This window comes from Taudactylus pleione, unplaced genomic scaffold (assembly GCF_031769625.1).
Source record: "Taudactylus pleione unplaced genomic scaffold, aTauple2 ptg000202l, whole genome shotgun sequence".
NCBI classification, from domain to species: Eukaryota; Metazoa; Chordata; class Amphibia; order Anura; family Myobatrachidae; genus Taudactylus; species Taudactylus pleione.
The window spans coordinates 1,537,813-1,564,381 of NW_028284604.1; positions in this window are offsets into that span (position 1 = coordinate 1,537,813).

Here is a 26,569-nt window from a genome sequence, read left to right on the forward strand (position 1 = left end):
ATATCAATGGAATGGAAATAAGTCCAAGATCAGTCTTGAAATTTTATAAAAAAATCAAGTTGGAGGGTGGTATTCATTTCCCTCACCTCTCCCTATACAATCAGGCAGCTATTTGTCCTTGCAATTAAGACTGGTTATCTTCTCAAAACTAGTACGCTGCTTCTACCCTTGAGCAAAAAAAGATGTCCCTCCCTCAGCTTTAAACAATCTTCTTTTGATGTCTATAAAAATGTGGTTGAATTAATCCTTTTCTGTGTTTCTCCTTCTGCTGGTTAATCCTGATTTTCAAAGGGACCAGGCTTCTTTCATGTTTTTCTCTTTGGTACATAAAGGCCACATCTCCATTAGATGTTAGATTCCATAGACTTCTGACCTTTGCCGAAGCCATAGATAAATTTAACTTCCCGCATTTTTAAAATTTTGCTTTCCTTTAGGCCCAGCATTATGCCCATGCAATACTCCCCACCATCTCTTCATCTTATTGGCCCATTGTACTTGATAATGCGCTTTAGCTCAGTCTCTACACTTAGTTAGCCATTTCCTTTTTTTATTACCTTATAAATGATCCCCTCCTCTCTCTCGATCACTGCACTGGTATGACAGTGTGGCAGCAGCAAATCCCGCATCTTTAGCTCCCCCAAATTTTAAATTATCTGTCTTACTCACTTCGAACTGCTTCTCGAGCATCCTTGATTGGAGTGACTGATTCCCCAAAATGCCTAAAATGTGTTGTTCTCTCACCACACCAGTGGCGTAACTTCATCCCAGGTGCCCCGAGGCAAGATAAATGTTGGTGCCCCCCCCAAAAATAAAATAAATAAAGTTAATCATCCCCCCCAGCACCTATGCCAGCCCTAGCTGCCGTTTCCCCCCTATGCAGTTCCCCCAGTAGTGGTCCCCCTGTGCAGTGTCCTCTGTAGAGGTCCCCCTATGCAGTGCCCACCTATGTAGTGCCCCCCAGTAATGGTCCCCCTATGCAGTACCTCCAATAGTTGTGCCCCTGGTAGTAAGGGCCCCTGTAGTGCCCCCAGTTGTAATGCCCTTGTAGTGCCCCCAGTAGTAATGCTTCCTGCAGTGCCCCAGTAGTAATGTCCCTTGAAGTGCGCCCAGTAATGAGGGCCCCTGTAGTGCCCCCAGTTGTAGCGCTCCCAATAGTGCCCCCAGTAGTAAGGCCCCTGTAGTGCCCCCAGTAGTAAGCCCCCTGTAGTGCCCCAAGTAGTAAGCCCCTGTAGTGACCCCAGTAGTGCCCCCAGTAATGCCCTCTGTAGTAAGCCCCAGTAGTGCCCACTGTAGTAATGCCCCCAGTAATGCCCCCTGTAGTGCCAGTAATGCCCCCAGTAGTGCCACCTGTAGTAATGCCCCCCTGTATTAAGCCCCAGTATTGCCCCCAGTAATGCCCCCTGTAGTAAGCCCCAGTAGTGCCCCCAGTAATGTCCCCTGTAGTAAGCCCCAGTAGTGCCCCCTGTAGTGAGCCCCAGTAGTGTCCCCTGTAGTAAGCCCCAGTAGTGCCCCCAGTAAGCCCATTGTAGTAAACCCCAGAAGTGCCCCCAGTAATGCCCCAGTAGTGCCCCCTGTAGTAAGCTCTAGTAGTGCCCCTGTAGTAAACCCCAATAGTGCCCCCTGTAGTAAGCCCAAGTAGTGCCCCCCGTAGTAAGCCCTAGTAGTGCCCCCTGTAGTAAGCCCCAGTAGTGCCCCCTGTAGTAAGCCCCAGTAATGCCCCCTGTAGTGAGCGCCCCCCGTGCACGTGCACACAGACAAAAAGAAAAACAATACTTACCTTGAACCCCACTCCAGTGCTGCTGCCGTCTGCCCCCGGCGCCTGCTCCTCGGAACTATGGGAGTGATGTCATGACATCACCCCCATAGTGCATTGCGGGACCCGGCAGCCAGAGCTCAGGAGTGAGCTCCGGCTGCTTCTGGCACTGGGGGGGGAGAGAAGGAGCCGAGCGCCTTCTGGTAACACACTCAGTGGGTGCCCGGCATATGGAGGGTGCAGGGGGTGGTCACACCCCCTGCACCACCCGTTTTTATGCCAATGGAGGTGGAGCGCCGATCAGCGGCGATCCTTCTCCATGCAGTGCCTGGAACGGCTGGGGGACAATGGAGCCAGGTGCCCACTTCAGGGCTGGCACCCGGTGGCAAATTACTCCATTGTCTCTGGGAGTTCCGCCACTGCACCACACTTTACCATTGCTTCTGGGATTGCCAGCCAGTAAAACAGTTTTGTACAACAAATATAGCCCAGGTGCTGACAGGTTGTTAAAGGCTTAGCAGATTCAATGTCGTTGTGTGGGGTAGTCACTCCCACTAATCGGAAAAATACATACAGAAAATAGAGCAACTACAGAATCTGAACGTTGTAACATTTACAATAACTTATGGTAAAAATCATGAGGATAGAGCAATCTTTAAAACTATAAAAAGTCCTGAGCTGAAATCATTAAAAAGTCAATAGCTAATAATTAGCCCATTTGGAAGCATCTTGCTTATTCATATATCAATTGTTAAGAATATTTGACTCTATGTATCATCCGGCAATTCGTCACAGAGAACAGGTTGCAAATGGTCAAATGAGAGTTTGTGCAATGTTACCATCCAAGTTGGTAGATCAAACCTGCATGTTGTAACAATAATCCAGTTGTAATAAAGGAGAAGCCGCGACCGTGGATGGCTGGCCTCTATACTCAACCCAGCTTGCGGGGATCTTGCAATGGGGAGTAGGGTGGCCACTCCAGAGTGCAGCGTCCGGCAGGGCTCCGTGCTAGTGTTGGAAGGTGACAGCTCTAGCATGCAAGCATGAGTGGCTGGTCATCAGCGCTCAACCCAACTACCGGGGAGACTGCAGGAAAAGATGGTGTTGCTGCTCCGTGGTAAGCAGGTGGGTGTCAGAGAGCTCCTTACTCCGTGATGATACAGAGGAAGGAATGCTGCAGGTAATCAGTGGTGGCGTGAGAGGCTCAAGGTGATAAAGAGCATTTGTTCTTGTTAGTGCAAAGAGGCTTCCAGCAATGGGTCTGGTAACCAAGTGAGGGACCAATATCCAGCACCTATGCATTTCAACATCCTTCTGACACCTTTTTCGAGGTAAGTTACTTGATTACCTGCAGCGTTCCTTCCTCTGTATCATCACAGAATAAGGATCTCTCTGACACCCACCTGCTTATCACTCAGACTTATATTTACGACTTTCAGATTCTGTGATTGATTTATTAAGTAAAACAGTTTTGGATGTTAGATTTTACTAATTTTCTGTGGTTGATTTATTTTCTGTAAATAAAACAGAAAAACTAATTCTGTGGTTGATTTTTCTGTGGTTGATTCTGTGGTTGATTTATTTTCTGTAAATAAAACATTATTGGATGTTCGATTTTACTAATTTTCTCCCCAGTGGGCAGACTTGGGGATCTTTAGCTTCAAACTTAAACTGAACAATATAGCAGAAAATGGCTCACTAAAGTATAGTCTCCGCTGTGGCTCGTAAGTGTATTTTAGAACTTTGGTTGTCACCTTTGCTATATTCTCCTATGCTCTTCATGGACAAGATTTTCTTAATTTTCCATGGACTAGATTGAAGCCTCTCTCCGCAACAGATACAGCTTAAAACATTTTTTACTATCTGGGAAAGCTGTATTGACTGCTTGCCTACTGATATTAAAACTCAAATTAGATCATGGTTTCAAACCATACTTTCTCCTCTCCTCTCTCTGCCTCTCTTCTCCTTCATCTCCTCCCCTTTTCTCACTGTATTTTTTTATTTCCTTTGCTCCTTTGTTTCTATGAAAAAAAGAATCTGCCCCATTGTGTCCTACAGAACTGCAGGGAAAGTACTCCTGCATTATTATTATATTATGTATTAAATATCACATTAGGTATCATATTAGGTATACATTATCATACTTTCATACCTGATTTTTAAACACATAAAAAACTAGCATTAAAAGTAGATAATGTCTCTGCTGAATGTTACTTTAACTAAAAAAAAAAATTAGTATGCAACGGTTTTATCAATACTGGGAGTATTCATCTATGTCTTTCTGAAAGAGAAGTCATAGTTTTAAATCAAATTAATTATAAGGCAAGCTACATATTTAAAAAAAAAGTGAGAACTTCCCAAAATGTACAATAGTAAAAATTAAAGGAAAAAAGGTAATGCTAAGAATAATCTATATAGTAAAATTAAGTACTGTTAAAAATTATATCATGTTGGGTTATTCACATACATGACATGCTCCAACCACTTATTAAACAAATACTTTGAGTATCTTGCAGCCCTGCTCCCACTTCACCCAAAAACAAATACAAAATATTTACACTAACCCTCTATATAGTTTTGAAACACAACACAGGCAGGCACGCATATGCATTAGATCAATAGTGTACACATGCAAACGCCAATGCAGTGACATACTCAGTACAAGCAAGAGCTGGTGTCTTGTCAATGTAATGACAACCACTAGAACTGATGATGGGCCTGTGCAAGAGGAGATACTGAAGTCTAAAATAAAGAAAGCAACACATAGACACCGAGGGGCAGGCGAGTGATAGATTGAAAAAGAGCAAGTTAGAGGAGAGGTGAAGAGAGAAATGAGGCAAGAGAGATTCATAGTAGCAGGAGATAAAGACAAAGAACCCAAGCAGCACCAGTGTGTTTATTAAATAGCCCCTTAATCTTTTGTACAGCATTGTGGAAGACAGCGATCAGTACCTTCTCCAGTGTGCTAATGAGCGCTAACCATCTGGCATGATTATCAGCCTTACCACCGGACCATCTATCTAGGAGAGTAACTTCTATTTATCAAGCCGGCTGTTCACATTTAAGGGTATATTTATTAAATTGCGGGTTTTTAGAAGTGCAGATATTGCCCATAGCAACCAATCAGATTCTACTTACTGTATCATTTATCTAGCACCTTCTAGAAGATAATAGCTAGAATCTGATTGGTTGCTATGGGCAACATCTCCAATTCTAAAAACGCACACCTTAGTAAATATACTCCCGTCTACAAATTTTTCTGGACCTACATTGCAGTCACTACTTTCAGGATACTAGTGTCTCCTAAGTGGTGGATCACCTGATTGAATTATTTACATCTGCATGTTGGATGCTTTATTAATGCAGTGTTTCCCAAACTCGTTCCTCAGGAAGCACGAACAGTGCATGGTTTTTAATTTTCCTAGTTGGTGCATAGGTGTATTCACTTCTGGCTGCCTCATTTTAAAAGATCCACAGGTGGAGCAAAAGATTTCACTTGTGATTCTGTGAGGAGACCTGGAAAACATGCACTGTTATACCCCTTTTTCACTGTCACAATAACTCTGGTTATTGCCGGGTCAACCCAGGTTGAGGCTCAGTGGAAAAGGGTCCCAAAAAAAATAACCTGGGTCGAGTGACCCAGGAATCCATCCCAGGTAGCAACGAGGGTTGGACACAGTAATGACCCCGGTAATACTGCAGCATAAATGGTCTGACCCGGGTCATCACAGAAGACACTGATTGGAGCTGCAGTGAGTAGTCCTCATCCACCCTTTTATGACCTAATCTTTGTGAGACTGCAAAAGGCCATTTTTATGAAATCCATAGTTTTTTCCGGGCAGACCTGGTCTCTGTGTAAATGGGGCCGACCCAGAAATGGGTCGAAGGTGCAGTGTGAATGGGGTCTGACCCGGGTTGAAACCATGTTCAATATCCTGGGTTGGAACAGGGTTTTTTGTGGAAAAGGGGTATCAGTGTTCCCTCAGGAATGGGCTCTGGAAACACTGTTTAATATCAACAAACACAAGTTCTCAATGGACATTTGATAGCTGAAGTTATTGCCATATATTTTAAACAGGATAAGGTATTTATATTGCCACTGTCCTTTACCCCACCAATTCATAATCCATAGCTGCTGAAGTTCCATTACCAGCACAGCGCTTTATATTGACTTTTATTATGTGCATTTTATGATTGCAGTTAGATATTTCAGCTGTAACACTTTTGCTACATTTGCTGCTTTTGTATCATATGTTTAAAATTGATTGGTGAATATGGCCACAATGTTTTCTAACTACATAGTAGCAAGTTATTTATAGTGAGGCCATTTCACATAGGTAATAAATAATTAGTACTGAATTTCTGACTCCTGGCATTATTTATATTTACTACAGCAGATCACTCCCAACGCTGACTGTTTGATCTTTTTCTCTATTTATTCTGCCAATTCACACATATTTGTGGAAGTTTGTGGCAAGTGGTTATATGCTGTGGTATTTTATCTATTCATTTATTCATCGATTATAGGTATTGACTTTGAAGCGCTAGGAATATTTCTCTTTTTAAGTAGTGTGTATATTGTGTTAGTGTTGTGTGTAGTTTTGTGCTTTGTGAGATGTAAGGGGTTTGAGAGAATGAGATTGCAGGTACATAATTCTGTAGGTGCAGCATTTGTTTGTCACCTGGGTATTTTGCTGTAGAGTTTACCACGCAGCCCAGATTAATCCAATTTATCTGCATTACTGTATTAACTCTATTAACATACCTTACATCCATACTGGTGGTGATATATTTTGATGTGTTCTGAATGTCTACATTCAGGATGCCAACACTGACACAATGTCAACATTGCCAAAATGGCGACATTGTGAAGGTTGTCGGATTCCTATTCACTTATCTAAGATTAACCCTATCCACTAGAGCTGTAACTAGACTTTTTGGTGCTTTAAGCCAGATAGAGCATTTGCGAACCCCCCTCCCTATTTTTCAAATAGGGACATAAGACCCATGTCTGAAAAAGGGACGAGGCTTCATGGGGAAGGGCCATGATAAATCTGGTTTGTCCCATATGATGAGGAAGGGGTACTAATCCCTTGTACCACTGTTGTCCATGTGTCACTGCCAAATGCAGTGTGAATCCAATAGCTGCAGTGATGATGCACAATAATTATGCAGTATAACTCACCAGTTCTAGATATAGGAGAGTGCTGGTAAAACTACTCCTGCCACAGGATTTTCCATCAGAACAGCTATACACATGCCTGGAGCCGGCAGCGTAGATGATTCTTCTTATCCTTTATTTATATGGTGCCATAAGTAACCTCCTCCTATCTGGTCTCCCTGACTCACACCTCTCTCTGCTCCAATCTGTACTCAATGCTGCTGCTTGGCTCGCCATCCTCTCCAAATGTTCTACATCTGTCTCCCCTCTCCTTCAAGCCATACACTTGCTCCCCTTCCCTTTCAGAACCCAATTCAAGGTTCTTACACTCACTTACAAAGCCCTCACCCATTCCTTTCCCATTTACATTTCTGAACTCATCTCCCTTCACACTCCTGCCTGCCCTCTTCTCTCAACAAATACACGCAGCTTCTCCTGCCAACTGGTTACTTTTTCCCACTCCCACCTCCAAGATTTTGCCCGTGCTGCTCCCTATCTATGGAACTCTCTCCATCAACCCATCAGCCCACCTCTCTACACATTTTCAAACAGGCACTCAAGACCCACTACTTATTCAAAGCCTTCCAGTTCTCATCCTAACCCACTGCTACATGCTCCTTCCTCCCTGTCTAAATTATCTATGTCAAGCCTGTTTGTCTGCCCCTCCCCATTAGAATGTAAGCTCTCACAAGCAGGGCCCTCTACCCTCTTGTGCTTCTCCTTACTTATACTTTCATCTACTTCTCACTCCCCACTAGGGCACCTATCACTTGGTTGCTTATCCCCTGTTGCTTATTTGAGTATTATGATTTCTAATGCTGCAATATATATAAACCTTTTCCTTGTCCTGCATTGTAAGTCACTAGTTTCTTGTTCACTTATTTATGTACTTTGTAAGGTGCACAGACTGAAGGTATAGAAAGAGTGCTACTTGTAGTATATAGGCAGCAAATATCAGCGGTGGGGAGATCCAGGTATGTACCCTGCACTGGCAGCTGAACTCACCAGCAAAGGTACTCAAGGTGTGCTGGTAACCCCTGGGTCAGCAGCTGACTGTGTTCAGGGCTGCCATCATAAAAAGTAGGACAGATAGTTTCATGTGTAAAATGTCCAACTGCCATGTGAGAGGCGATAGGTTTGAGTCCCTGATATGACAGTATTTTGAAATGTGTGTGTTAAAAGAGGATGTGACTAAAGGTGCTTGAGGAGGTCACCAGATGGAGGGAGGAGTCAGCCATGAAAGTGATAGGGGCAGCCAGGAGATGCCGGGGATAAAAGAAGAGGAAGCTACAAGTCAGAATGATTATAAATAAGAAATTGACAGGCCCGAGCAGTAACCCCTGCCCTGAGGTGCCCTGTGCTGTGGCACATGTCGCACCACCCTAGTTATAGCCCTGCTATTCACAGCCTAAATCTAACCATAAACTAACCCTAACTGCAGGCTAAACCTAATCTAACCATAACCCTAAAATCTGGTGTTGACCTTCTAGCTGTCCACATTCACAATGTCAGCATTGTGAATGTCAACATGTTGTATGTCAAAATTCAGCACATGTTAACATATAGACCATGTTGACATTCTGATTACCAGCTACCTGACTGCATACCACCATACCTGCAACAGGCGAAGCCTTCATGCCTTTTGCAGGAAATATATTTCCAGCACCTGGATCTTGTCATCACAGATTCAGGCCTCTACAAACAGCCTCCTGTGTGCAAACAGACTTTAAGTATGTTGATTCAACCTTGTAGATTTACTGAATGACTCCCTTTGCTTGTGCATCATCTTGGCTCTGAATGACTACAGTAATCACCAACTTTCATCACTAGATCAGGGATGGGGAACCTCAGGCCCGGGGACCGTATAAGGCCCCCGCAATCATTTGGTGTGGCCCTCTGAGCTTTTTTCTGCTAGCCTCATCTGGCTAGCGGGGTGCCAAGAATGGCACCAAGCAGCCAAAATCTATGCAGCAGTGCCGCCTGATGAGTCCTTAGGATGCTTTAGATGGTCACATCACTGCCCTTACAGCTCCCCGGAGCATCCTCAGGATGCTCTGGGCATTGCTGTAATCACTGGCGATTGTGGCCCCTCCTTGTGTGACATCACATGTAGGGGGTGCAGCCTGCACCGGGCCTGCAAATAATGTTATATATATCAAAATGGCCCTCGGCAGAAAAAAGATTCCCCATCCCTGTTCTAGATACTGGATAAATCAGAGTTACAAAGCATGTATATATGGTCTAACTTATCCAAGCATGCTAGAGGGGTTCGCCATAGCATGAACTTGCTTTGAGTGCTGTGGCCCCATTCAATAACCCTCTCTCCTTCTCTCTCTCTCTCTCTCTCTCTCTCTATATATATATATATATATATATATATACACACACAAGGGTGAGTAAAAAATGATCCGCACTCCAGTTATATTAAAACTTCTGTTTGTCGCACTCTCTTATCAACGCTTTCCGTACTAGGTCGCTGTCTCCCCAGTCACTGCTGTGCAGGTTTAAACATGTTATGTCAGTTCATTTGTGACTGCTGTGCAAGAACAAATGGCTGCCCCACTTGTGATTTGCACAGAAGAAGAGCAGTGTGCAGTGATTCATTTTTTGTGGTCTGAGGGTGTGTCAATATTTACAAGACATTGTGCACAGTATGGAGAAAGTGTTTTGTCATGAAGAAGTGTGCATGAATGAATAGAGAAGCTCAAAGAAGGCCACAGAAGTGTCAGCCATTAAAGAGGTGCCAGACACCCATCCACATCCACGACTGATGAGAACATTAAACTGCATGTGAACTGATTCTGTTGGATAGACGAGTGACAGTGGATTATGTTGAAAATCACTTGCAAAATAGCCATGGCTCTGCCTATGCAATAATCCACAACAGACTTGGGTGATAACAGCGGTGCATTCGTGGTTCGCAGCTAAGCCTAAAACATTTTTTAATGAGGTAATACAACAGATGTATACAGTGTATTGAAAAGCACGAAGATTATGTTGAAAAATAATGTATTTGTCTTTTCTGAAAGTTGATTAAAATAAATTCTAGAGCCAGTGCGGATAGTTTTTGACCCACTTTTGTAAATATATATAGATACAGTCAGGTGCATAAATATTGGGACATTGACAGAATTTTCATATTTTGGCCTCTATTCACCACCACAATGGCTTTGAAATGAAACAAATAAGATATGATTTAACTGCAGACTTTCAGATTTAATTTGAGGGTAATTACATCCAAATCAGGTGAACAATGTAGGAATTACAACGATTTCTATATGTCCCTCCCACCCTTTAATGGGCCAAAAGTAATGGGACTATCGACTCAAAAGCTATTTCATGGACAGGTGTGGGCTATTCCCTTGTTATTTCATTATCAATTAAGCAGGTAAAAGGTCTGTAGTTGATTCTAGGTGTGACATTTGCATTTGGAATCAGTTGCTGTCGACTCTCAATATGAGATCCAAAGAGCTGTCACTATCAGTGAAGCAAGCCATCATTAGGCTGAAAAATCAAAACAAAAAAATCAGAGAGATAGCAAAAACATTAGGTGTGGCCAAATCAACTGTTTGAAACATTCTTAAAAAGAAAGAATGCACTGGAGAGCTCAGTAACACCAAAAGACTTGGAAGACAACTGTGGTGGATGACCAAAGAATTATTCCCCTGGTGAAGAAAAACCCCTTCACAACAGTTGGCCAAATCAAGAACACTCTCCAGGAGGTAGGTGTATATGTGTCAAAGTCAACAATCAAGAGAAGACTTCACAAGAGTGCATATAGAGGGTTCACCACAAGATGTAAACCATTGGTGAGCCACAATAACAGGAAGACCTGATTAGAGTTTGCCAAACAATGTCTAAAAAAGCCATTACAGTTCTGGAACAACATCCTATGGACAAATGAGACAAAGATCAACTTGTACCAGAGTGATGGGAAGAGAAGAGTATGGAGAAGGAAAGGAACAGCTCATGATCCAAAACATACCACCTCATCAGTGAAGCATGGTGGTGGTAGTGTCATGGTGTGGGCATGTATGGCTGCCAATGGAACTGGTTCCCTTGTATTTATTGATCATGTGACTGCTGACAAAAGCAGCAGAATGAATTCTGAAGTGTTTCAGGCAATATTATATGCTCATATTCAGTCAAATGCTTCAGAACTCATTGGACTCGCTTCACAGTGCAGATGGACAATGAACTGAAGCATAGTGCAAAAGCAATCAAAGAGTTTTTTAAGGCTAAAAAGTGGAATGTGATGCAATGGCCAAGTCAATCCCCTGACCTGAATCCAATTGAGCATGCATTTCACTTGATGAAGACAAAACTGAAGAGAAAATGCCCCAAGAACAAGCAGGAACTGAAGACATTTGCAGTAGAGGCCTGGCAGAGCATCACCAGGGATGAAACCCAGCATCTGGTGTTGTCTATGCGTTCCAGACTTCAGGCTGTAATTGCCTGCAAAGGATTTGCAACAAAGTATTAAAAAGTGAAAGTTAGATTTAGGATGGTTTAGTTTGTCCCATTACTTTTGGCTCCTTAAAAAGTGGGAGGCACATATAGAAACCGTTGTAATTCCTACACTGTTCACCTGATTTGGATGTACTTACCCTCAAATTAAATCTGAAAGTCTGCAGTTAAAGCACATCTTGTTTGTTTCATTTCAAAGCCATTGTGGTGGTGAATAGAGGCCAAAATATGAAAATTCTGTCAATGTCCCAATATTTATGCACCTGACTGTGTATATATATATATATATATATATATGTATATGTACACAAATATATATATATATATTTACACGTTTACACGTGTGTGTTGTGTGTACACATCAATACCAACAGGGTTGTAAGAATTAAGTTATTAAGTTTAGGAAGAAAGACCTAGTGTAGAGTCTATTTTTACAGTATCCCTTCTCTGATGATGAGAAAAGACATGTGAACTGTATTGGTGAAGTGATTCTCCTGTGAATTTTGAAAAAGTGAAGTTAGATATTGAAAAAAACTAATTAAAAGGTAATTTAAAAGAACAAATTACATTTTACAAATATAGATACTGTGAAATGATTATTTCAAACTTATTATTGTACTACTTAACTCTCCAATCTTTCCAGAAACCAAACTGTGGGACATTAATTAAGAACATGGCCTACATGTACAACATGTCTTCATAGGAAAGTCTCTAAAATGTTAAAATCGATACCTAACAATGTTCTTGAAGGAAAGATGACTGATCAGTATGCTCTCCTCCTGATAGTGGAGAACAAATCTACCAAACTAGTCCAGGATCAGCAGATAACTGTTTTCTTCCAATACCAACACTGAGTCACATAGATATAAACCCAAAGAGATTACACATTTCAAAGTAGACTATAATGGAACAGAACATCTAGTAAAACTTCTTACTGTATATCTCAATTACAATTTCCTGGATGCAATGCTACAGTGCTGTATGTATTTTTGAAAGGAAATAGACTATTGGAAAGCCACAATATGTGGTCTGCAGTACCTCATCTAAACATCCTAGAATCCTATTAAATTGTAGCAACCATTCAGTTAATCTAGTTTACTAAGGAAAACATCAATAATGACCTGGATTTGACTTTACATCTGCGATTTATATGTGATATCATTATCCAGTTAAGTTGAATAACATAACATATGGCTAGCTGAATATGCAAATAGTTGATAACATAACAAAAAAAGATACTGAATACATTCGACATCTTTCTGAACTATTTTTTTGGATGTAAAGGTATAATAAGACTTTTTCATTTGACACAGATACATATACCCGTACCAACACATTTTAAAAAGATGTCAACCTAGAATTTATTTCTTGTTTTTAATTAATTGCATTAAATATAGAATGAATAGGATAACCCTTGACTTTTGTGTACAGTAATGTTTTTTTTTCCTAGTGTGGTTGCGGAGTATGTTACATAACTTTATGATATGTGTTATGTGCATAAAATGTTCAATGAATAGTTTTAATTATATAAATTAGAATCTCAACAACAATGAATTCAATTAAACAAATTCAATCTGTTCCTTTGAAATTATTTATTTGAAATGGAAAATATGCACAATCAATAAATATAAAATAAATACATTTTACAAAAGGACAGTTAAATACTCTTACAGTACATTAAACAGTTCCCAAATCGCTAATTGTCAAATTACAGTATTTATATCACCTACAATAGGAAAATAATTTAACAAAATAAAGCCTTGCCAATATACTTCTGAAATATTTAATAATTATATTATTAAAAAACAATGTATGCTGTATCTATTACAGTAGAAAGGTGAGCAAAATGCTATGCATTTGTTTGTGCATCTATAGCTCACAAACAAGTCAAAAGCTGATTGTACAGTTGGTTTTGCTGGAAAACAACTCAAATTACATGTACTCACTACAATTTGACAATCTAGGTCTTGGTACTAGCAACGAAAGGGCTGCGGTATACCTACTTCCTCCCCTCCTTGAGTTTCCACCTCTCAATTCTCCTCTTCTGAGTTCCCACCCCTTCCTCTCATTTAACTTATTTCTATTGCTAGCCGTCTCCTCCCAATGTATTGTCCCTTCTATATTTTTGCCTCTACCTTATCCTTCTCACTTGCAGCTCTGCAGTGTGCACAGACCACATAGGCTCCCTCAAGCTGAGTTAATATCTATGGATGGGTGGGGGGAGCACTACTATTATATTGGGGCTGGTATAGTAATGCCGTGTGGAAACTGATAAGAGGTATATATAAATATATATATTATATATATATATATATTATATATTATATATATATATATATAAATAAAACATGTAAGAGTCCGGCACTCTCCTAAAGATATATCTATTGCCCCGGTGCCACAACCAACCATAAAGGTATAATAGACACAAGAAAATAAAACTGAAGGGCACTCGGCAGGACTTCCACAGCCTATATAGATCAATCAAGAACCAGGCAGAGCCAGATGTAATGTCAACGTTTCAGCAGAAGGTGCTTTTATCAAGACATGAATAAGAACAGAAATGCAGTGAAATATATAGCAGATCACTCACCCAAGTGTCCATCACCTCCACGATCTCCCCAGCCGCGGCTCCAGCTGATGACGTCACCGTCGGGAAACACCAGCGCGCGTGTAGGCCTGGGGGGCGTGGTATAATCACCAAGTGCCATCACCATGGCTACCTAATACAACACAGGAAATAGGCTCAACAGGGCGATGTATACAACATGCAGCAGCGCACAGTACTGTAACATGAATGACCAAGATGTTGTGCACAAAGTAAAGTATGTCTCATGTCACATCTATAGTACATGTATAAACAAACATATAGTTTGACCGACTGCGCTGTAAGCTAGCTGCACTAAATATAACAAACATATAGCAGCGCACAATGTAGTGACATGAATGACCAAGCTAAAGTGTACAATATGTAATGTGTCCCATGTTATACCAATATTGCATATGTGAATAAACATGTACTGTAACAGGCTGCGCTAAAGGCTGGCTGCACTACAAGGGACAAAAACTAACTACCCATTATAGAAAGCACGAAAAGGAGAGATTTTCATTTAAGCCCAAGGGATGTACAGTCTGCAGAACATGAATCCATTTAGCTTCCTTTTGAAGCAGGATACGACCCCTGTCTCCACCTCTGGTGCAAGGAGGCACCCAATCTATCATTTTGTATCTCATGCTAGATAAATTATGTCGATGCTGCAAAAAATGCCGTGCGACAGGCTGGTCACAATTTTTACCCTCCAAGGCTGCCCTAATGTTGGAACGATGCAATGCCATACGTTCCTTCAATTGTCGCGTGGTTTTCCCAACATAAAGTAAACTACATGGGCATTTAATATAGTACACAACAAATCTACTCGAGCATGTTAATGCATATTTGATGGAAAATTTCTTGCCTGATCTAGGATGTGTGAAAGTATCTCCTATCTCTAGGAAGCTACACGTCGTGCAACCCATACATTTATAGTTGCCTGGCTTGCGAGTCAGAAAGTGACTCTGCCGCTGAACTGCAAACTGGCTGATATCATTATGTACTACAGTGTCACGAATATTTCTTCCTCTTTTAAATGAGGGTAGGATGGAACAGCCACATAAAGATGGAGTATGTTTATCTGTGGCTACAATGGGCCAGATCGCTTTAGCTGTCTGCATGATAGTTTTGCTGTCATCTGTGTAAATTTGGGGCCAAACTATACGTTTCTCCAACGTTTTAGCTGTAGAAGACACCAAAGAATCTTGGCGACTAACTGCAAGTGCCCGATCCCGGGCCTTACTCAGCAGACTGTGATGATAGCCTCTGGCGAGAAATTTGAACATCATTCTCTGAATCTGGATTTTAGCATCAATGGGGTCACTACAAATTCTGATAACCCTCAAAAATTGGGAAAACGGCAACCCATATTTTAGGGGTTTAGGGTGTTGACTATCACTTGCCAACAGGGTATTTCTGTCGGTTTCTTTGTAAAACATAGATGTTTGGATGGTACCATCAGATAACAGATTGATGGACACATCCAAGAAATGGACAGTGGTGTAACTACTCTCCGAAGTTAATTTAATCGGGCAATCACGTATATTGATGTTGTGAATAAGTGTTTGAAACTCGTCTTGACTACCCTTCCATATCAGGAATATGTCATCGATGTAACGACAGTACCCATATATTTTGTGGGCTATATCTGTATCCGAAAAGAAGAAATCTTCCTCAATGGCTAACATGAAAATATTTGCAAAGCTCGGGGCTACACATGAACCCATGGCACACCCCGAGCGTTGCAAATATATCCTGTTGTCAAAAATAAAATAATTCCGGGTCAAAGTCCATGTCAATAACTGGATAAAAAAGTCAATCTGTGGACCTTTGTATTCCAAATGGCGTAGAATAAATCTACGGACGGCTTCAATCCCCTCTTGCTGAGGGATACTGGTATAGAGACTAGAAACGTCTATAGTGCACATCAAGTGTCTTCCTTGAAGGGGCGATAGGGCTTGTAATCTTAAAATAAAAGATGTAGTGTCCTTAAGAAAATTGGTCTCTTGCTGAATGAGAGGTTGTAGAAAAAAATCCAAGTATTGTGAGATATTGTAGAATAGTGAGTCCCGAGCCGCTATGATAGGCCTCCCTGGTGGCAGTACCGGATTTTTGTGCAATTTAGGAATGGTGTACAGTACAGGAATTTTTGGAGATGGCTGTGTCAATGCATCTTTGGTATATGTATCAATGATCTTATCTTGGACCGCCTGTGTAAGTAATAGATCTAACTCCTTCTGAAATCTATTAGTTGGATCCTCAGAGAGTACTTCATAAATCCCGGTATCATTGAGTTGTCTATATACCTCCGTTTTATAGGCTGTCAAATCTTGCACCACTATTCCACCACCTTTGTCCGCTGGACGAATGACTATGTCACGATATGACCCCAGATCTCTTAGGGCATGCTTCTCTGTATGGGACAAATTGGATCCATGGGATTGATCAGATTTAAAGTTCATAATCGTGTTCTCCATGTAGTTGGTGAAGCATTTGATATTCACATTAGATGAATAGGGGACAAATGTGGATTTTTTGTGTATTGGACACAATTCCTTAGTTGGAATAGGATTAGAGCCAAAGAACTCCTTCAGTTTGACCCGACGATCAAATTTGCTTAAATCAATCATATTTTGAAAGCTGTCAAATTTTTGGGTGGGCACAAAAGAGAGTCCTTTGTTAAGTACAGCAAGTTCCATATGGGACAATTCTCGAGAGGACAGGTTAAAAACTACCGTCTCCTTTGGTAGATTTTTCTTTGCCTGCCTCGCCCACTCACCTCCTCGCCTGGTGCAGGTTCTCTGGTGAGATCCAGAGTAGCTCTTGTAGCTACCCCTAAAGGGGGCCTGCTGCTGGAAGCGGCCTTGGCTGAACCGGCACATTCTGTCTCGCTAGAGGATGCCGCAGTGCTGGATTGGTCAGTCTCAAGGGGAAATCTTCTAGGTTTGCGGAATCTGGGTCTGCGTTCACGATTGTCACCACTATGGTAGGCCCAACTATATACCTTTAATTCAGTATAATCTCTGAGTACAGTCTGGTATTTGGACTTTTTGAACTGGACAAGATCTGCTTTATATTTGTCTATTTGATCTTGTAGTTTCTTACACCAATCCTGCGAGTTATCAGATTGAATTTTAGCAAGATGTGTTAGTTCAAAAGTATCAGTCTTTTCTTTAGCAATGCTAAGTTCCCGACGTGATTCCTCTATGACTAAGAGGATGAGATCATATGAGCATTTGTTTAACACAGCCGCCCAACGGCGGCAGAAGTCTGGATTGTGTCGACCAATTGTCGGTATGTTGCGTACCCGAAAACCCCGGGGAATCTTTTTGTCCCTGTAATAGTCAGACAGGGAAACTCCGTGTAGATAAAAGTCCACCTCCCTTTTCTTTAATCGGAGTAATTGAGCCACCAGTTGCTCTACCGAGTCTGCACCAGATGAATCTTGCAACTTGGCTTGAAATAGAATACTCTCAGCCTCGGAGTCTGTAAGGTTTAATTGTTCACCAGAAGGCAGAGAGATCTCTCTAAATCCTGTGTTGTCCTCAGGATGTGACATCCCGTAGGGGTATCACAACAATTTGTGTACAGTGCAACAAAAAAAAAAGACAAAAGGAAAAAAGCGTCTGATAGAAAAACTCTCAAAGATACAGGGGTGCCTTGACAGATAGATGCATGTAAATGCCAAACTATCAATATAAATAAAACATGTAAGAGTCCGGCACTCTCCTAAAGATATATCTATTGCATCGGTGCCACAACCATCCATAAAGGTATAATAGACACAAGAAAATAAAACTGAAGGGCACTCGGCAGGACTTCCACAGCCTATATAGATCAATCAAGAACCAGGCAGAGCCAGATGTAATGTCAACGTTTCAGCAGAAGGTGCTTTTATCAAGACATGAATAAGAACAGAAATGCAGTGAAATATATAGCAGATCACTCACCCAAGTGTCCATCACCTCCACGATCTCCCCAGCCGCGGCTCCAGCTGATGACGTCACCGTCGGGAAACACCAGCGCGCGTGTAGGCCTGGGGGGCGTGGTATAATCACCAAGTGCCATCACCATGGCTACCTAATACAACACAGGAAATAGGCTCAACAGGGCGATGTATACAACATGCAGCAGCGCACAGTACTGTAACATGAATGACCAAGATGTTGTGCACAAAGTAAAGTATGTCTCATGTCACATCTATAGTACATGTATAAACAAACATATAGTTTGACCGACTGCGCTGTAAGCTAGCTGCACTAAATATAACAAACATATAGCAGCGCACAATGTAGTGACATGAATGACCAAGCTAAAGTGTACAATATGTAATGTGTCCCATGTTATACCAATATAGCATATGTGAATAAACATGTACTGTAACGGGCTGCGCTAAAGGCTGGCTGCACTACAAGGGACAAAAACTAACTACCCATTATAGAAAGCACGAAAAGGAGAGATTTTCATTTAAGCCCAAGGGATGTACAGTCTGCAGAACATGAATCCATTTAGCTTCCTTTTGAAGCAGGATACGACCCCTGTCTCCACCTCTGGTGCAAGGAGGCACCCAATCTATCATTTTGTATCTCATGCTAGATAAATTATGTCGATGCTGCAAAAAATGCCGTGCGACAGGCTGGTCACAATTTTTACCCTCCAAGGCTGCCCTAATGTTGGAACGATGCAATGCCATACGTTCCTTCAATTGTCGCGTGGTTTTCCCAACATAAAGTAAACTACATGGGCATTTAATATAGTACACAACAAATCTACTCGAGCATGTTAATGCATATTTGATGGAAAATTTCTTGCCTGATCTAGGATGTGTGAAAGTATCTCCTATCTCTAGGAAGCTACACGTCGTGCAACCCATACATTTATAGTTGCCTGGCTTGCGAGTCAGAAAGTGACTCTCAAAGATACAGGGGTGCCTTGACAGATAGATGCATGTAAATGCCAAACTATCAATATAAATAAAACATGTAAGAGTCCGGCACTCTCCTAAAGATATATCTATTGCCCCGGTGCCACAACCAACCATAAAGGTATAATAGACACAAGAAAATAAAACTGAAGGGCACTCGGCAGGACTTCCACAGCCTATATAGATCAATCAAGAACCAGGCAGAGCCAGATGTAATGTCAACGTTTCAGCAGAAGGTGCTTTTATCAAGACATGAATAAGAACAGAAATGCAGTGAAATATATAGCAGATCACTCACCCAAGTGTCCATCACCTCCACGATCTCCCCAGCCGCGGCTCCAGCTGATGATGTCACCGTCGGGAAACACAAGCGCGCGTGTAGGCCTGGGGGGCGTGGTATAATCACCAAGTGCCATCACCATGGCTACCTAATACAACACAGGAAATAGGCTCAACAGGGCGATGTATACAACATGCAGCAGCGCACAGTACTGTAACATGAATGACCAAGATGTTGTGCACAAAGTAAAGTATGTCTCATGTCACATCTATAGTACATGTATAAACAAACATATAGTTTGACCGACTGCGCTGTAAGCTAGCTGCACTAAATATAACAAACATATAGCAGCGCACAATGTAGTGACATGAATGACCAAGCTAAAGTGTACAATATGTAATGTGTCCCATGTTATACCAATATTGCAAAAGGAGAGATTTTCATTTAAGCCCAAGGGATGTTCAAATTTCTCGCCAGAGGCTATCATCACAGTCTGCTGAGTAAGGCCCGGGATCGGGCACTTGCAGTTAGTCGCCAAGATTCTTTGGTGTCTTCTACAGCTAAAACGTTGGAGAAACGTATAGTTTGGCCCCAAATTTACACAGATGACAGCAAAACTATCATGCAGACAGCTAAAGCGATCTGGCCCATTGTAGCCACAGATAAACATACTCCATCTTTATGTGGCTGTTCCATCCTACCCTCATTTAAAAGAGGAAGAAATATTCGTGACACTGTAGTACATAATGATATCAGCCAGTTTGCTGTTCAGCGGCAGAGTCACTTTCTGACTCGCAAGCCAGGCAACTATAAATGTATGGGTTGCACGACGTGTAGCTTCCTAGAGATAGGAGATACTTTCACACATCCTAGATCAGGCAAGAAATTTTCCATCAAATATGCATTAACATGCTCGAGTAGATTTGTTGTGTACTATATTAAATGCCCATGTAGTTTACTTTATGTTGGGAAAACCACGCGACAATTGAAGGAACGTATGGCATTGCATCGTTCCAACATTAGGGCAGCCTTGGAGGGTAAAAATTGTGACCAGCCTGTTGCACGGCATTTTTTGCAGCATCGACATAATTTATCTAGCATGAGATACAAAATGATAGATTGGGTGCCTCCTTGCACCAGAGGTGGAGACAGGGGTCGTATCCTGCTTCAAAAGGAAGCTAAATGGATTCATGTTCTGCAGACTGTACATCCCTTGGGCTTAAATGAAAATCTCTCCTTTTCGTGCTTTCTATAATGGGTAGTTAGTTTTTGTCCCTTGTAGTGCAGCCAGCCTTTAGCGCAGCCCGTTACAGTACATGTTTATTCACATATGCAATATTGGTATAACATGGGACACATTACATATTGTACACTTTAGCTTGGTCATTCATGTCACTACATTGTGCGCTGCTATATGTTTGTTATATTTAGTGCAGCTAGCTTACAGCGCAGTCGGTCAAACTATATGTTTGTTTATACATGTACTATAGATGTGACATGAGACATACTTTACTTTGTGCACAACATCTTGGTCATTCATGTTACAGTACTGTGCGCTGCTGCATGTTGTATACATCGCCCTGTTGAGCCTATTTCCTGTGTTGTATTAGGTAGCCATGGTGATGGCACTTGGTGATTATACCACGCCCCCCAGGCCTACACGCGCGCTGGTGTTTCCCGACGGTGATGTCATCAGCTGGAGCCGCGGCTGGGGAGATCGTGGAGGTGATGGACACTTGGGTGAGTGATCTGCTATATATTTCACTGCATTTCTGTTCTTATTCATGTCTTGATAAAAGCACCTTCTGCTGAAACGTTGACATTACATCTGGCTCTGCCTGGTTCTTGATTGATCTATATAGGCTGTGGAAGTCCTGCCGAGTGCCCTTCAGTTTTATTTTCTTGTATATATATATATATATATATATATATATATATATAGCTGTGTTTTTGGAAGATGAATGGTCAGTAAGCTCTCCTCTTGATGCCGGTGAGAAAAAATACCAAATTGTTACAGGATCAGCGGATAACTGTTTAAGGGGTCTAGTTACTAAGCTGTTTTAGGAGATAAAGTGAACGGTGATAAGGTACCAGCCAATCAGCTCCTAACTGTTTGAAAAATGGCAGTTAGGAGCTGATTGGCTGGTACCTTATCACCGTTCACTTTATCTCCTAACACAGCTTAGTAAATAGACCCCTTAGTATGATAGCAAGAGTGCTGAGTCAAAGAGGTATCAACAAAAAGTTATGCCTTATACAGTATGTCCTATGCAGAGCCGGACTGCCCATCTGTCACTTCTGGCAAATTCCAGAAGGGTCAATGGCAAGAGGGGCTGGACTGGCGTCAAACACTGGCCAAGCAGCTCCACCTCCCGTGCTCTGCTCTCCTGGGCAAACTGAGAGACGGGGGCATGCCGCGAGGTCAGGCCCCCGTTACTTGTTTTTTACCTATTGTGGACCAAGTGAGGGGCAAAATCTTCTAGAGTTCAGCAGGCCTGTGGCATCATAGCCCAGTGCCATACCCCCAGCCAATTGCAAACATGAAGGAATAGCAACCGGCATGTCCTGTACGGGATGCAGTCTGGATACAGATGGGAGCAATCCCACCTGCCAATATCCCGACACCTGCAGCCCAACAGGGGACTAAAGATAAGCATCAAAATCTGGATGCCTATCATTATCCCAACTACAAAATACCAACACCCAGCATACCGAACGAAGGTAAGCCAGGTGTCAGCGTCTAGCCACAGGGGGGGGGGAGTTAGGCTTTGGAACTCCTGGGAGGGTTATGGTTAGGGTAGTGAAAGGGGAGGTTAAGGTTAGGCACCACTAGGGGGGTAGGGTTAGGCACCCCCTGGGAGGGGAGGGGAGAATAGGGTTAGGTACCACTAAGGGATGGTTAGGGGGGGGAAGGGAGGGTTAGGTTACTTACCAGCCCCAGTCGGGAATTAGGTCTGTCGTGGTACTGCTGTCAGTATTTGATCCAGTGGCTATTCAGCTGCCGGCATTAAATACCGATTCCGTCCTGTACTCATAAAAAGTGGAGATAAACTTTCATCTTTTTGTTCATGCTCTGGAACTTAGAAGATAATTGACAGCTATAACAATAGACACTTGGCATATCTCTTCTTTTTATGCATGTACTGTAGAATTGTGGCATGACAGCTTCAAAGGTAAGAACCTGCCAGCTGTTGCCTCTTCATGTTAGTGGCTGGTGCTTAGTGTAGAAGCTTTGCAGTACAGCAATGACACTGAATGAATGACATTATGTCACTTGGTCAATGGTTCAGGCACCCTCTACTAGGGGTGGATAATAAGCAGGCCTCCCGCTGTTGTTGAACTACAAATCCCAGCATGCATTGCAACATTTTTAGAATGGCCAAATAGCAAAACTGTTGCAGGGAATGCTGAGATGTGTAGGTTTACAACATTTGGCATTTCAGGGGCCGCTTATTGCCCACCCATACTGGTGCTGTAGGTTTGAGTAGTGGTAGCAGCCTCTATCATTATTGAAGAGAGAAATCAACTGAAGGGGAAGTACATTTTTTGGGATGGAGGGGGATTCAATTACTGTAATTGTGTATGATAGTTACACCCTTGAAAATGTAAATATGTACATGCTTGTATGGTACAGTATGTGTTACAGCAAGACTCCTTTAGGTGGCTTAATGGAAATGTAACTATAGGGGATATTTATCAAAGCTTGGAGAGAGATACAGTGGTAAAAGATAAAGTACTACACAATCAGCTCCTAACTGTCATGTTACAGCCTGTGTTTGACAAAAGACAGAAGCTGATTGTCTGGTACTATATCTCTCTCCAAACTGTGATAAATCTGCCCCTTTGTGTACATGTATGCTCATTGTTTTCACTTGGCTGATATTTTATGGTGCCTTCCTATACGTTGTTAAATATATTATTTAGAAGTTGTTGGACCTAGCTCATACAGTATTTCAGCTGTCCATGTATAGTACTATACTATAGTTCTATACCCAGTAGATATTCTAAAATAATTAAAGTATTAAACATGTAGGGAATTGCTCTCTCTATGAAATCCAAGCAAGCTTGAAAGCTGGAGGAACAATAATCTTGTGTCAAAATACTTTAGCAAATGAAAGTCTATCACTGTGATGTGAGAAATCCATAATAGAGACATTAAAGAAAGGTGAAATGTGTTTCAGCATGCTTCAGTAACTAAATATATTACTAAATAAATGAGCTTCTCTCACTTCACTTTCTAGTGAAATTATACAAACACGTTTATCTGAACAAAGACAAGCCAAATAAAAGACATCACTGCGACAGAAACCTTTACAGGTGGTAATTACAGTCCTTCAGGACACCACTAAACCTGTAACAATTATACAATGTAGAAAATGATTTTCAAGATAGATAATATGAACTGCAACAATAGACATGCGATCAAACTTTAATTAAGCAGATTTCCATAACAAAAGCAAAGTATGTATAAATGCACTGTAAAAAATAGATGTAAGACAATAGTCGAATACTGTTAAATACCCAAATTATACTCTTGTATATTAAACTCCCTAATGGTTGATAGTTTACCTTTTAAGACTTAACACAACTCTAAGAACTTATCTAAAAATTAATACTCAGACAATTAGGGATTAATTTAGGTCAAATTTATTTTTACACCAATCAATTGAATTAATCTGCACGGCCAGCACTTTAGTCAGAGAATGCCGGTTCTTATGACTAAACACACATGTTAAGTTGTGAGAACCGACATTGTCTGTGTTAACTGGCAACTGACGGACCAAATAGTGCAATGAATTGAATAGCTCCTGGAGTTCCCTCCCGGGGCTATTCAGCATCGCGCTGAATTGAATCGAACCCAAATTCTTGATTCATCAAATATAATTGAGTTAATATAATTGAGAACAACCAACAAAGAATAGACAAATTCAACAATAACATGCATAAAGAAACACTCTGGGCCAAATGTAATAGATAGTCAGTTTTAGTAACAGTACAAACTCGCACTTTCTCGCACTTTTTAAAAGTGATAGTTTGTATTGAAACTCGCAAATTCAATAGCCTGTGAACTTTTCAGCTTGAGGCTACTACATATGCGAATTTAGGCGAGTTTAGGCGAGTAGCATTAAAAGGTGTAAGTTTTAGAGAAGCCATCACAGATCAGTGAGATCCATGATAGCTTCTGTGTGTGTTTTAAATAAAAATGATGTGCACCCCCTCCCCAAAAGCATAACCATCCCTCGGCATTATAAAGCCTGTCCTGGTACTAAAAATACAGGGGCCAAAATGCATAGGGGGCCCCTGTATATTAAGAACCAGCACAGGGCTTTGTTGAGTTGGTCCTGGTTCTGGAAAATCAAGGGACAAAATGAGTAGGGGTCCCCTGAAGATTCCAAAACCAGCACGGAACTCATTCTAGCCCCCCGCCACAGCCAGTGAAAATGCCACAGCCAGTGAAAACCTTTCACCGGTTTCCCCGGCCAAAGCATTACCCCTGACCGCTAGTCAGCCCAGGCCAGGGATCCCTGGGGAGTTGGGGACCCCCCCAATAAAGGGAGCCCCCTCTCCAGGGCACCCCAGGCCAGTTGAGCCCTAGAGGCAGAAGCCGGATGTGAATGCTGCAATGAGGGGTGTTGCACACCAGCCTTGTTGCATACAGCGGTGGTACAGGTATGTTAAATACAGTAAATAAGTGAAATACAGTAAGTAAGTGAAATACAGTCAATACACTTCAAAATAGAAATATGAGGACTTAGGGCCTGATTCAGGGTTGGGAATAGAGTGAGATATCTCTCTCAAATGTGAACCTGAACAAACCATATTGCAATGCAAGGGGTGTAAATACATACATTTTTTTACTTGTGGGGTAAATACTGGCTGATTTTGCATATAGCCCACAAATACTGCACAGCTTTATTATTACTCAACAATTTAGATGTCAGTTTGGAAACACTCCTCCCAAATCTAAGTCTCTCTGCACATTTTAAATCTGCCCCACCTGCAGTGCAGCATGGTTTCACCTAGATGATTAGTTGAGAGAGATATCTCACTCTATTCCCAAGTCTGAATCAGGACCTTAGTTTTTAAACCTGCCGATAAAGAGGGAGGCCTAGTCATTTAGGATAGGGAAGACCCTAAATGGATAAATGGAAAACTCCAACCTACAGACCCCACATAAATGTTTGTAAATGAACTCAGGAATGTCCTATTAAGAGGTCTACATCAGAAAATTCTAATTAAAGATAAATTCCAGTATTTGCTTAATAACCATCCAGTAATCCCCGTCTTATATCACTTGCTAAAGATACACAAAGGACTTCATAATCCACCAGGTAGGTCTATAATAGTGGGCATTGATTCCATTATGGTTCACTGTTCAGAATATGTGGACATATTCCTCAAAAATATGTCCAGTAACTTTCTTCGTACCTGAAATATACCGTGTGTGCTGAAACTTGTGAAGATATTGAGTGGAATTAATAATTTTTGTGGTCCACAATAAATGTGGCCTCAATTGAACATGATAAAGGGTACAAGCCTTTAGAGAAGTTTTAGAGCAGGATACAAACATGTCAAGACCACACATTGATTTTATTTGTGATCTTATATATTTTATACTAACGCACAATTATTTTAAATTTTTAGACCAATTTTACTTACAGTTGTGTGGTACAGGACCAGTATACCTATAACAATAAAAGATATAGCAAAAATAGTTGCCTATATAAGCGACACATAGATGATATTCTCCTGATCTGGGATAAAGATATTTCATGTTTTTAACTGATTTTTTGGCTTAATTAACCTAAACAATTTTAACCTAAAGAACACACATAAAGTCAGTAACCAACAAACTGAATGTCTGGACCTAATTCTCTCACATGATGCTAATTTGAAAACTCCACAAAACTATATAAAATCAGTAGATAAAAACAGTTATCAACATTACAAAAGCGGATAGGCAAGTAGATGGAAAAATAACTTCTTGTTATCCCAGTTTTATCAAATTAAGAGAAACTGCAGTATAGACCAGGTGTGTAAACAACAAGGGGTGCTTTATGCCAATAAATTCAGAAAGCGAGATTACCCTGAGAAAATTATTACAGAGGCCATGACTAAATGCCACCATAGTCAGAGAAGGGAAGATTTCTTGGAAACTAGTAAAACCAAAGAGAAATCCAACAATGTTGTACTATTTATGATAGAACTGCTATGAAAGAGATATGAAACAAGTGTTGAATAAGCACTGGAATATCCTTTAAATGGATCCCATTTTAGGAGAAATCCTTTCCTACCACTGTTTCTTTTAGACTTCAAATGGATCATTTGGTTGTGCGTTTATATCTAATTGTAACCCTGAATTACTGGGCTCTTTGGAGTATTGTTAGGATCTGCAG